This window comes from Amia ocellicauda (genome assembly GCF_036373705.1).
Source record: "Amia ocellicauda isolate fAmiCal2 chromosome 11 unlocalized genomic scaffold, fAmiCal2.hap1 SUPER_11_unloc_2, whole genome shotgun sequence".
Lineage (NCBI taxonomy): Eukaryota > Metazoa > Chordata > Actinopteri > Amiiformes > Amiidae > Amia > Amia ocellicauda.
In genome coordinates, this window is record NW_027102660.1 from 414,130 (window position 1) to 426,873 (window position 12,744).

At 43.7% G+C, this 12,744-nt stretch overlaps 1 non-coding gene across 1 annotated transcript; it reads right to left on the reverse strand.

Annotated features, from left to right (window-relative positions):
- Positions 1-459: 459 nt before the first annotated feature.
- Positions 460-532, reverse strand: trnav-aac (transfer RNA valine (anticodon AAC)). The gene has a single exon. It is a non-coding gene; the product is annotated as a tRNA-Val (tRNA).
- Between the last annotated feature and the right edge of the window lie 12,212 nt (positions 533-12,744).

Consider the following 12,744-nt stretch of genomic DNA (forward strand, 5'->3'; position numbering starts at 1 on the left):
ACCTATATTGCATTGCTCAAGGGCACATCAGGACACTTTGGAAACTCTTTTAAAGGAAGAATGCCCTGAGCTATGACAAGACTTACACTTACCCCAACAAGGTGATGCTCAATGGCTTGTTCAAACAGCTGCTGCTCGTCTTGTGCCACCATCAGACAATCACAGAGCTATTGTGCCTTCTACACCTTACGGTAGCAACAAATCTAACTACTGCTTTACTTTAACAATAATAATGACGGCGACCACGATGACAGCAAGAACAACAACAACAACATCATCATCATCATCATCATCAGATTTTAATTAAAAGTGGCTACACCAGCGTTTACAATTTCAACCTGTCGACGGACGGACGCTCTGAGAGCACCGATTTCGGGCACTCCAATGAAGAAAAGCTACCCACCGCCTCCGGGGAACCACGAGGGCAAACAGGACGAAAAGGGCCGGCCCACAGCAGGCTGTTTCCGCCCGGTTTCGAACCGGGGACCTTTCGCGTGTTAGGCGAACGTGATAACCGCTACACTACGGAAACTGACACCGCCATGTCTTGCTTCAAACGGTTACCGTTGAAGCCTGCTGGTAAAACGGGCTCAGGCATTTCAGGTCGGCTAGACTGTGAGATGGCGTCTGAAGTGCCGCGAAAGGATGCCATTTTCACAGACCTGTTTGGCATTGCTAAAGGGCACATCAGGACACTTCGGAAACTCTTTCAAAGGCAGGACGCCCTGCGCTCTGACAGTGCCTGCACTTAGCCCAACAAGGTGATGCTGAATGGCTTGTTCAAACGGCTGGTGGTCTTCCGTCACCACCAGACTATCAGAGCTATACTGCGCCTTCAACTACATAAGAGTAGATAGTAGGGTTTTTTGGGCGCGGCCTATTTTGTTATGACGTATGCCCTAAGCTTATTAATATTCCTATGTCATAATTGGGGGGCGTGATTTTAGGTAGAGTTATTTCCTTAATTATTCCTACGTCATATCCGTCAGAAAGTGTACACCCATAAAACCCTGAACATCAAGGCCACCCATAAATACCCCCACCCCTCTGAAGGCAACGCCCCGAAACTCTCCTCTCTATTTAAGAACCCGCGCTGCTTTTAGGCAATACCTCTTTAATTCTCAGCATCAGAAACATCCCGCTTCTTCAACATGTCCAGCGACATCAACATGAAACCCCGCAAGAAACAATCCCGGGCAAGGGTTCCTGTACTCACCAATTTGAAGATTGAACGCTCCTGGGTGTTGTTCTGGGGGGCTCGACGGGGTTACCGCTTTAAAAGGGATCCCAGCTATGTTGGAGTGGAGCTTTTTGCTTTGGGAGAGAAGGAGGGTACGTTGGAACCTTTTGAGACGGTAATTGAATACTCTTATGAGGACTGGTTGAAGGTGATGGCCTGGAGAGATCTGGGGCTTGTGGATAAGACTCTAGAAGGCTTGCAAGAGGGTCCAAGAGAATGCGAAATGGAGTCTCCGACTCAGGGTTTTGAAAGGTGTGAATGGGAAAGCTTGCAGAACTACGGTAGAGTGGTGAAGAGTCTATCTCTAACTACAGATCGTAAGGTTTTGTTTAGCAGTACCCTGATTACAAACCCTATTGAAGGGGGTGTGGAGGATCCAGAAAAACAGGTTACTGAAATTATGTTTGACGCCGTGGACTGGCCGTTCTTGAAAGAGGTCATAAACTGTATAAATGATGGTTTTGACATCTTGACCAAATGTTCGCAACTGGATTTGGTTAGAAGGAGAATATGCTGGATTATGGATTATATATCCCCCTTGAATGACGACGACGATGATAAAACAGACGACGTGTGGGGTTTTGGAGGGGGGTCTGACGGCTCAGGGGCTACTCTCTTCTAAGAGGGCGGTGTGTCGTGACGTAGTGAAGAGATAGGATAAAAGGCGCAACAATTCAATCATGGTTTAAAATTAAAGAGAATGTCTTACCTGAAAGCTGCGGACGTCGACAGGCTCTACAGGCCTCTTCAAACCCGGGATCACCCCTGGTTCTATTCCCCAGATTTTGTATACACTCTGGAACCCTTTGACTGCGGTTACTCTCCAAGACCTCAGACCCTGGACTGCTTCTGCAACTGGTTCTGTCATCAACACTCTGCAGCTAACCTGAGAGCGCTATTACACCATGTGCTTGACAGAAAAGTAGCCAACGCGAGCCTTTTCTCTACAGATTTAACCATCGATGAGGATCAACTTTCAAACCTGGAAAAGTTAATGGCTGCTGTAACAAAGACCGGGGGGTACGAACACTGGGATGAAGCGCTCAAGGGGGCCAAGAATGATATTAGGCCATTTCATCAACATCTGTATGACCTTTTACTGAGCATGTTTAATACACCTCTGTTTACTTTTAAAATAGGTCATATTGTTGTTTTATTTACATATGTAACTGAGGTGTGTGCCTACAAGATAAAGAAACAGGTATATTTGTTGATATAGATCAAGTAACCAATCATCTGATTTCTTTTTGTCTGGACCGTAGAAAAAATTGTTGTGTATGTTATACTTTTCTCAAATGTCTAAAAAGGGGTATCTGCTCTCCTGAAGTTGAATAAAAAACCTTGTATAAAAACTTTGCGCATAGTGTGGGTCTGTGTGGTTATTTGACAGAATGACTCGGCAAGCTCCCCAAATGCAGGAACTATACTACAACCCAGCCAAGATTGGGGGTTTGGCGGGTAAGAAGGGTTTTCAAAGAGGACTCGCTGAGGCCGGAGTGAAGGTTAATGATGTGGTTGTTTCAGAATGGTTACGGGAACAAGACGCCTATACCTTACATAAACCTCTCAGGATTAACTTTAAAAGAAACCGCGTATATGCAACTGACATAGACTCACAATGGCAAATGGATCTAGTCGATATGTCAAATTTATCAAAACATAACAATGGTCACAAATTGATGTTGATGTGTATCGATGTGTTATCAAAATATGCCTGGGCTCGCATTCTACATAATAAAACAGGTCGGGCGGTGACAAGGGCCTTTGAGGATATATTGTCCCAGGGTCGATGTCCTAAAAAACTGCAGACTGATAAAGGAAAAGAGTTTCTCAACAGAGAATTTCAGAATCTACTGAAGAGACACAAAATACATCATTTCACCACCGGTAATGAGCTTAAGGCATCGGTAGTGGAGAGGTTTAACCGCACCATAAAGACCAAAATGTGGAGATATTTTACAGCGGTCAACACGTTCAAGTATTTTGATAAAGTTCAGGATTTTATCGATACTTACAACCAAGGGTATCACACCAGTATTAAAATGAAGCCTATAGATGTGGATCAAAGTAATTCTTTTAAGGTCTATAAAAAATTATACGGACCATTTATTAAGAAGGGAAAAACTACTTATAAGTTCAACATCTGTGATGTGGTTCGCGTTTCAAAGCTAAGGAGTACTTTTACAGTTACCAAACAGTTGGCTAGAGACCCCCCCGTGTACCGGTTAAAAGACTATGACGGGGAGAATATAGAAGGAACGTTTTACGAAGCCGAGTTACAAAAAATTATTGTGGGTAAAGACAGTGTATACAGAGTTGAAAAGATATTAGCTGAAAAAACCCAGAACCGGAAAAAATATGTGTTGATGAAATGGCTTGGATGGCCTGAAAAGTTCAATAGTTGGGTCCCGGAACAACAGGTTTGCGATATTCAATCCTTATAACAACATGCCCGCGGGTGTGTTGGGGGCATTACTTTCGATACTCAAGATCGAATCAGGAGGCTTCTACGTGACTCTACCCAGTAACGCCTCTCTCGATATATACCCTAAAAATGAAATATTTGGAATTTGGAAAATCTATAGATCTAAGGGGGTCGTGGGAAGTGGGGTTGGCGGAAATACAGTATCCTTACACTTGGGCTGTTTTACAAGATAAGGATGCCACTTTCGCCATTTTTGATGATGTTAAAAAGAGTCAATGGACATTCACGATACAAGGAGGTTATTATGACAATGTGGATAAAATATTAGATGAGATGCATAAACAGTTCTCAGAAGGCACCCCCAACATCAAGCTATATTACAACCCTATTAAAAACAGAGTGTACAAGGTGTCAAAACCAGGTATTAGCATTCAAACCAGCGGCCAACTGGGGCGTATATTAGGGTTCTATTCGGACACAGAGAGCAGGTTCTCAGAAGTGGTGTGGCGGCTTTTACACTCTTTATGTGTATACGGATATCATAACCCACCAGAGGGTCTGGGATAGTTATGTCCCCCTTTTGAGAAATGTACTTATTAAAGGTAAAAGCAATGACATGGTCACAATTACTTATGACAAACCACACTACGTACCAGTCTCAATGACCCACTTTGACAACATCACGATCGAAGTAAAATCGGATCAGAATATCAACGTACCCTTCCGCTTCGGTAAAGTTAATGTCAAACTACATTTTCGACCCCTGAAACAGTGTGTACATTATTAAAATGGCTACCTCGAGGGGTTATGTAGATCCTAGCGCCTATGTGGATTATTACAAGATGCAAGATGGAACGGCTTGCCCGGTTTTGTAGGAGCCCCCACAATGTATGGCGCCGGTCTAGGAGGACTCTTTCATGGTCTCTTTAGAATGGCCGTACCCCTGCTTAAGAGAGGCTTTGCTATAGCCAGACCCCACTTGAAATCAGCGGCTAAAAATATTGTTAGTGACGTGTTCACCAATGTTATGAACCGGGCAGCTAGCCATGAGCATCAGGAGGGTTCGGGTCTCATGGTAATGGCGAGGAGGGGGGGTAAAAGAAGAAACAGCATGTGTCCACCAGGGCGACGAAGATCCGTGGCTAACAAAAAACGAAGAATCTCTCATTCTCCAACATATCGTGGAAACACTCGGAGAAGGAAGCAGCACAAGAAAAAACCTGCAAAAAGAAAGTCTCAAAGAAAGAAAAATAGAGCCTCAGGATACATCTTTTAAACATGTCTTTTGTCAACAGTCTATCGGAAGAATGCGTCAAATCAGAACTGGATCTGTTTACAGTTCCATACACTCAAATGAGTATAGATAAGATCATATATGTAGAGATTCCCCCTCTTTCTGCAATTTCAGACACGGCCCCTCTGGAGTTTTTTATAGCTGGCAATGGCGAGGATTATATTGATTTGAATAACACATTTATTTTAATGAACTGTAAAGTGACTGATTAGGATGGCGATGCAATCGAGAATACGGCCATCGCTGGGGTCATCAATTACCCGGTGGCCACCATGTTTTCACAGGTGGATGTGACCCTGGGAGATCGGCTCATTAGTCAAAGCAGCAATACTTACCCCTATAGAGCCATGATGGAGTGTAAACTTAATTATAGTGAGGAGACCCTAAGCAAACAGTTCAGCCCCGGCCTTTTCTTCAAAGACATCTCGGAAGCTATGGACGACAAGGATCCAGAGGGACTCAATAAGGGTTTGCAAAAAAGAACGGCCTCTTCAACAGAAGGGAGGACCTTTGAGCTAATGGGGCATATCCATGCAGACATATTTTTCCAAGAAAAACTCATGCTCAACGGGGTAGACATTAAAATTAAAATGATCCGTAGTAAAAATGCTTTTTGTCTGATGACCCCTGATACGGAAAAATATAAACTGACCATATTATCGGCCTCGCTGTTTGTGAAAAAAGTGTCCGTCTCCCCGGCGGTTAAACTAGGACACGCGCAGGCGTTAATGACGGCAAACGCCGAGTACCCGATCGAAAGAGTCTATATGAAAGTCCACAGTATCCCCGCAGGGACACGGGTGATGAACCAGGAAAATCTGTTTCTAGGACAGCTCCCAAAACAGGTTATTATAGGTCTCGTGGATAATGATGCATTTACCGGGGTTTACAACAAGAACCCCTTTAACTTTAAACATAACGCGGAATTTATAGCGTTGTACGTCGATGGTGTGCAGGTTCCATCCAGACCTTTTCAACCTGACTTTGAAAACGGCAATGCGGTTCGTGAATATGACAGTCTAGTACTGGCTACGGGTCGCCATCTCAAGGATCAAACTCTGCTGATCGATCGCCGGGAATACTGCAGCGGTTACACCCTGTACGGTTTCAACCTGACCCCTGACGAAGAGTGTGGACAACATTTTTCACTGATGAAGACGGGCAATATGCGTTTGGAGATGCGTTTCAAGCAGCCTCTACCACGCACTGTAAATATGGTCGTGTATGCTGTGTTTGACAACATTATTGAGGTGAATCGGAGGAGAAACGTTCTGTATGATTATTATTAAAATGAACACCAGAGAGCTCAACCACAACATGAATGCCCTTGCCGGCTCACGGAAACTGTTTCAAGGAGTCTACGCCTGCGATCAGCTGCCTAAATTTAAGATCAAGAATTTACCTGCAATGTACATAATCAACACACACCCTAAAAATATGCCCGGAGAACATTGGCTGGCTATTTATCTAAGGGAGGACCACCGTGGAGAATTTTTTGATTCCTATGCAAACCCCCCGGATTTCAGACCTTTCCCTCGGAAGATCAATAACTTTCTGCTCAACAACTGTCAAGAAACCATTTACAGCGGTCGTCAAGTACAAAGTCTGCAGACCTTCACTTGTGGTCAACACTGTGTGTTTTTCTTATATCATAGATCTAAAGGAAGGTCATACCCCGATATTATGGCCTTGTACAGTGAGGATTTAGGCCAAAATGATAAAAAAGTGGCAGAGTTTGTCAGGACACTGTGGACCCCCCCTTATAACACAATGACTTACGACCCTAGCCAGCCATGTATACAGATGGGGTGTTCTTGTGAGGATTTTAAAAGATGTCATGCGTGTTAAGGTGAAAAAATAATGAAAACAGCCTTTGAATCATTAGTTTTGTTTTTATTCAACACAATTCTTATACAAAGCAGGGTTTATGGTATAAATAAATGAACAACATTTGAAAAAAAAAAAAAATTGTTTGTCGGGTCATTATTTACAGGGGAGACAAATAAAAACATGAGATTAATAAGCTTCCCAACGATGGATAGATCCTGAGGATGGTCGCTCAGCACGGTCAGAGTAATGAGATATCGGAGTCAGATCAGGCTCCACCTCTTTACACAGACGGATTTTTTGTCGCGTTTCCTGGTTAGGAACTGTTGATTGGGGCATGTTCAGACAGGCCATCGCCTGTAGGAAAGCATTCCAGCCTACAGGTCGGCGACTATCGGGTACCTTATTAGTGTTAGTGACACTCTTCAACAAATCAAACATGTGTGAACCTTTGATCAGTTGTCCTTTAAAAACAAATTCACCCTGTTCATTCCAAGCCGTTACCCGCGGTTTCTGAACCATTTTGTGCAGGATATATTCTGCATGTCTTTTGCTTCTGGCCGGCATGTTTCTCAAAACATCCGTTACAACATCTCCCTCTGAACTCTCAACAGGTTCGGTCACCGCAACATCTTTATCAACCGTACCCCCCGCATCAGCCCCAGAACCATTTTCTTGAGAGGCCATGGTTAAAGTTAAAATGTTTTGATCTTTTTCACCCTGTCTAACCAGACGGAGGTAGCGCTGTAACGTGTTGGTATACAACTGAGCTTTGGAATACTGATTTAAATCGGCCCTGGCCTGTATAACTTTCATTTCAGAGTCCAGGTTGTTTTCGGCCGTTTGTCTAATGGGCTCTGGCCCGACAACATTTTTTCTCAGTTTCTCAAGCTGCTCCTGAGGGATCAAAAACATTTTCTGAGCATATTCCATTATTAACCCACTCTGGAAGCTAGAAGACTGGTTAGGAAAGGCACGGCTATGCTCAACAGCGGTCCTATAAAACCCCCGGTTTGATTAATCTTCTTTCTTTTTCTTTTAATAGAATACTTCTTATTAGCGATGATCTTGATAACCGCTTTTTGTTTTTTGAGTTTAGAATGTTGAGAAGTGGTTAGGGGTATATTACCGCGTAAGATGTTAAAAGCTATTTCACACAGGGTCTCGATCAAATCCGAGGGGGCCCCTGCCAGCACAGCTTTCCTATGGCGCGGGCTCCCCTCAAATAACATTTGCAAAAGTGGCAGATTTCTTTTAATCCGAACAGACATTCTTATGTATTTCCTTTACTTTAGCACATACACTGCCGGCCAATCGGGCGGGCACAAACCTGTTCTGAGGCGAAAGTCTTCTGGGGTTTGTGCTTTTAAGTCCGCAATCAAGTCCCCATAGGGTTTTTTGGTGGCATCCTCAAATGCCTCCAAAAAGAACTTGGTCTGGTTAGGGTACATTTGACGAGCCAAGACGGTGACCTGTAGTTTATCTCTGGGGTTTTTAAAAATAATTATATAATTGGCATATAAATTAATAGTGCGGCTTTTTTTACCTTGAAAAAATAGATTTTGAACTAAATAAATAATACTTAAATTCCTATGATGAGTGTACTTTGTGAAAGCTTTTTCCACTTCACTGTTGTCACCGGCCTGCTCCATCAGGTCATCAAGGATCACTAGATTAGTTTGACCGGGCGGGAACAAGTCATCGTCACACAACGAGGCGGGGAGACCTTGCACAAATTTCAGATTATTTTTTTTCGAAGCCAAATCATCGTAGAGAGGTTGCCAGCAAGAGTAACACCACACTATGTTGTCAAGAGCTTGGGACACGGTTGTGTCCACATCTTCTATGATGTTCTTTATAAGATAGCTCTTCCCCGAATTGGAGGGACAGGCTATAATACAGGAGAAAGGGTGTTGAAGTCTGTTATCAAAACCACCGCTAATATCCATAAGGCAGAGTGGTATAATCAGTCTTCAACACTCTTTTATTGTACACCACCCTGAACCGTTTGTTTAGTGATCTATCTTCCAACGTGTACCCCTTTTTATTTCGATAGATCTAAAGACTTGATGTTAATGAGCTTGTTGTTACAATGTTTCAGAGTGAAACCCTTAACTTTCATACAGGTCTTACCCGCAGCCGTTCTGTATGCGTAAGTCTTAGGACCCCCTGAAACAAACTCCACTATGTGGTCCTGAGGATCTAGTTCGCTCGTTAACTCCCCAAGGTAGTCCCCGAGGGGAGGGACCCAATCCCCTGGCCTGGTGACAAAGATTACAGAGTCAGTATCATGATAGAGCGTGCGTTCCTGCAACTGATCCATTAAGTTGTACAGTTCAAGCCGGGCGTAAGCCGTGGTAAAAACCGCTATGAAAACATTAACGTTCCCCTGTTTGGTGGGGAAATCTTTAGGGGCCCTCCACTGGACCTGTGCCACGTGGTCATTTAAGAATTGAAAGTGTGATACTGCATGTTGTTTGGAAAACATAAATTCTATAAACTGTTCAGGGGTTTTAATCAAGGTTGTGTTTAGACGGTAATTTCTTTCCCCAAACTTACCCCACAGACTGTTTAAAATCAGTTTGGACATTTGTCTCTTGGCGGGGTTTACAGTTATGTTCCCCGGCTCTAGACGGATCCCTTCCTTTTCAAAATATTGCTGAATGTATCGCTCTTTGGCCGCGGAGTCAACACACCATGAGGGATAGCCCGATGCCTCCTGTTTCCCTTTCAGATGGGTCATAATGTAATCAGCAAAAAGAGTATCAGATTTTTCAGAAAAATGCCAAACCTCAAACACCTTACCGACTCTGTAACCTTTCTCCACCGCCTTGTCAAGCTCAATGCTACACCAGACACCCGTCATCTTCATCACTGTGCAGACAAGAGGTAGTTTGATTTTCAGTTTCCACACACGTTCTACACAGAGGGAACATCAATTTTCCCGAACACCTGTAAGGCAACACGGGTAAGAACAGCTCGCGAGGAGGGTACATGGTGACTTTGATCAATCCAAAGTAATGTCCGATTTCGAGAAAGTCACGATAAACAATGGTTGGACGCCCCACCGGGTACATTTTGGTCTTGTTGACATAAGGGTACAGACTGGTGAAATCATAGTAATCTACTCTCTCACCCTCCTTTACCTCATAATGTAAACAGAGGGCATTGGTACGACCCCCAAATAACGCATCCCGGGGCTCTAGACATTCAGGAAAGTCCAAGGTTTCCATAAACCGTTGTACCCCCGCATCCTGTTGCTTCAGGGTCGTCCACTCGTGTTCCCAAATCACCAGCACGTTCAAACCATAGGTGTTTTTTAAAGTTTCAATTCGTTCCTGGAAATCATAGTAGATATCACCGCAGAGTTTTTGTGTTTCGGGGTTAAAGGTGTTTGGGTCGAAGCACTGAGGACAGCCATGGTAAATACAACCAGCAAACTCATAAGCGGTACGCCGCCCGAACACGTCGCTAAAACCGTCTAAGTAGTAAGGCCCCATTTTGACTTCCCCTTGATTTAAAGCATGTCTGATGAATATGTTATCCCGGGCACTCAGGTATTCCAGCCACTGTATGGAGACAGTCGAAAAGTTCTTTTGTCTAGCACGATAGTTGTCAGAAGTGGTGACCGCTATAGTGTTTTTCTGCAAGAAATTGGACCGATACATTTTCATGCAGAGAGACACTATGGTCACACTTTGCAAAGGGTCGAGACCCGATGTGTTGATAACCTCGGCGCAGAAACGCACACAGGCTTCTTTAAGGATCACCACATCATTTTAACAATAAGCGGCCATCTCTTCTCGGAAATCAAAAACACCTCACTTAACCGTATTGTACCATTTAAAGAATTCCTCCCTCTCATGAGACATCATAGTATCAACCCCATAATAAGAGGCGGGCGGGTAGGACCCTCGATAATTTTGAGTGTCCTTAGTATTAAAAAAATGGCAGAACCAACCTTTCTTCTGAGCCTCAAAACCCAGAGCCTTAGGCAAAGCGCTCAATTTCATGGGGAGGAAATTTAACGAGTCTATGTAACGTTAGTTGAAAGCTTCGTCGGTGAAACACATGATCTTGCTACCCTGAGCTACTTTTTTTGGGGTCACCCCATTTTCCACCAGATACTTCATCAAAATGTAAGAATCATAACCCTTAGCATTGTGGGCAATAAATGTGTAATTGAGGTATTTTGGACCGCGATACCGCGTAAAGAAATCCCTGACACAACTCTCACCGCTAGCTGACCACTCACGATCCAACATGTCAATACAGTGTATATAATTAGCAACGTGGACCCCGTTTTCTTGCCGGCATTCAAAAGCAAAAAAGACATACCGGTTGTGCGGCGGCTCCTTTTTAACCGGCTGAATAAAGCACTGGTGTTCGGACCCCGGGGTTAAATCAGCATTACAGATCCTGCATCTCGGCTCCAGACATTTGTGTGGTTTAACCTCATGAAAACGGTACTGGAGGCAACACTGCGGGCAATATTTAGTTTGATCACAATAACTCAGTTTTTTAACCCCCTCAGCAGCGGCCCTCTGTACCTTATGCTCGGAAAAACAGAACGCTGAGAGACAAATCCTTAAGCAATCTTTACATCGGATGGTAGGGGCCAAACCCTTATGACATTGCGGATTGAAACAGACGTTACAGTAACCGTCACAGCGGTGCTTAAGCTTATCATTGAAGGCCTTATAACACCAATGACAAACATACGAACAACCCAAAAAAGCCGTCAAACTCTTTATTCCAAATTAATGTCTATCACCTAGGAAGAGAAACAGTGTCTGTGTATGGGTTTCAGGATGTGTCTGAAATTTAACAAATACTTCCTTTACCTCACAACGGTACCACACAACAATTTTTAAAGACAACAACTCCTCAAACTTGGTAATGTCTGAAAAGGCAACCATCTGTTGAGAGTTTAAGCCGGCCCTCTGATGAAGCATTAAAGCCTCTTGCAGAGCTTGGGGTTCAGGCATGTCGGGGGTGAGTAGTTTTATTAAACTGTAAGCAAAACAGAGCTTATTGTCCCCACTGGAACTCACCACTAATTGCCTGAGCTTGGTCCTAATTATGTCGTTCTTCAAGCATTTCGACAGTCTTCTAAGCGCCCCACCCTCAGGGTTACGAACCACATTCATTACCAGAGACAGACTTTCATCAGCTAAGATGGCTGCGTTACTTTGCAATAACGCTTCGATTTTAGCCAGACATCTAAATTATCTCCACTCAGCATTGCAGATAGGTTGCTAAACAAAGCATCCCCTCTGAGTTCTAACTGTACAACATCTCGAGGTCTGAACCTGTTCAAGCATTTTCTGCAAGGTCTCGTGTATGTTGACAAATATTTCTGCATAATTGTCACAATTTAAAAGTTCTGCAAAAGTAAAACGCTGAATCATTTCAAAATTGTTATAGGCCGGTCTATCTATAATCACGGGATCACTGGTACTCTTGGACACATCATCATTTTGAACAAAGCCTTCACCCCCTACATTCTCACAGAGCATGTCCTCCACAGCCTTATCAGTCTCAGAACCCTCCACATTCCGAACACCCCCACTGCTGACATCTACAAAACCCCCTTTTTGAGGAGGCTCATTTAAAGCCTGTAAAAGTCCTTCAAAGATATCCAACCGGTTAATGTCAAGACCCTCCTCTATAGTGATGGCTGCTTCTGCCGCCATCCTGTGTTCTAATTGTCTCAAATCATTTATAATAGGGGCAGAATTTGGTCGGGGTAGCTCCTCCAAAGCCTCCACCATTTCAAACAAATCGGGGTGAACTAGGGGGTGAACCTCTATAAGCGCTACCGGTGGGAGGTGGTTATTTAGATCATTGACCATCTGTAACAGGTCGGGGTTCACCGGTAAGTCTGTTAATTCACATTCTATCGGTGGTAATTGGGGGTTATTTAAATAATTTATCATTTGTAATAGTTCCAGGTTC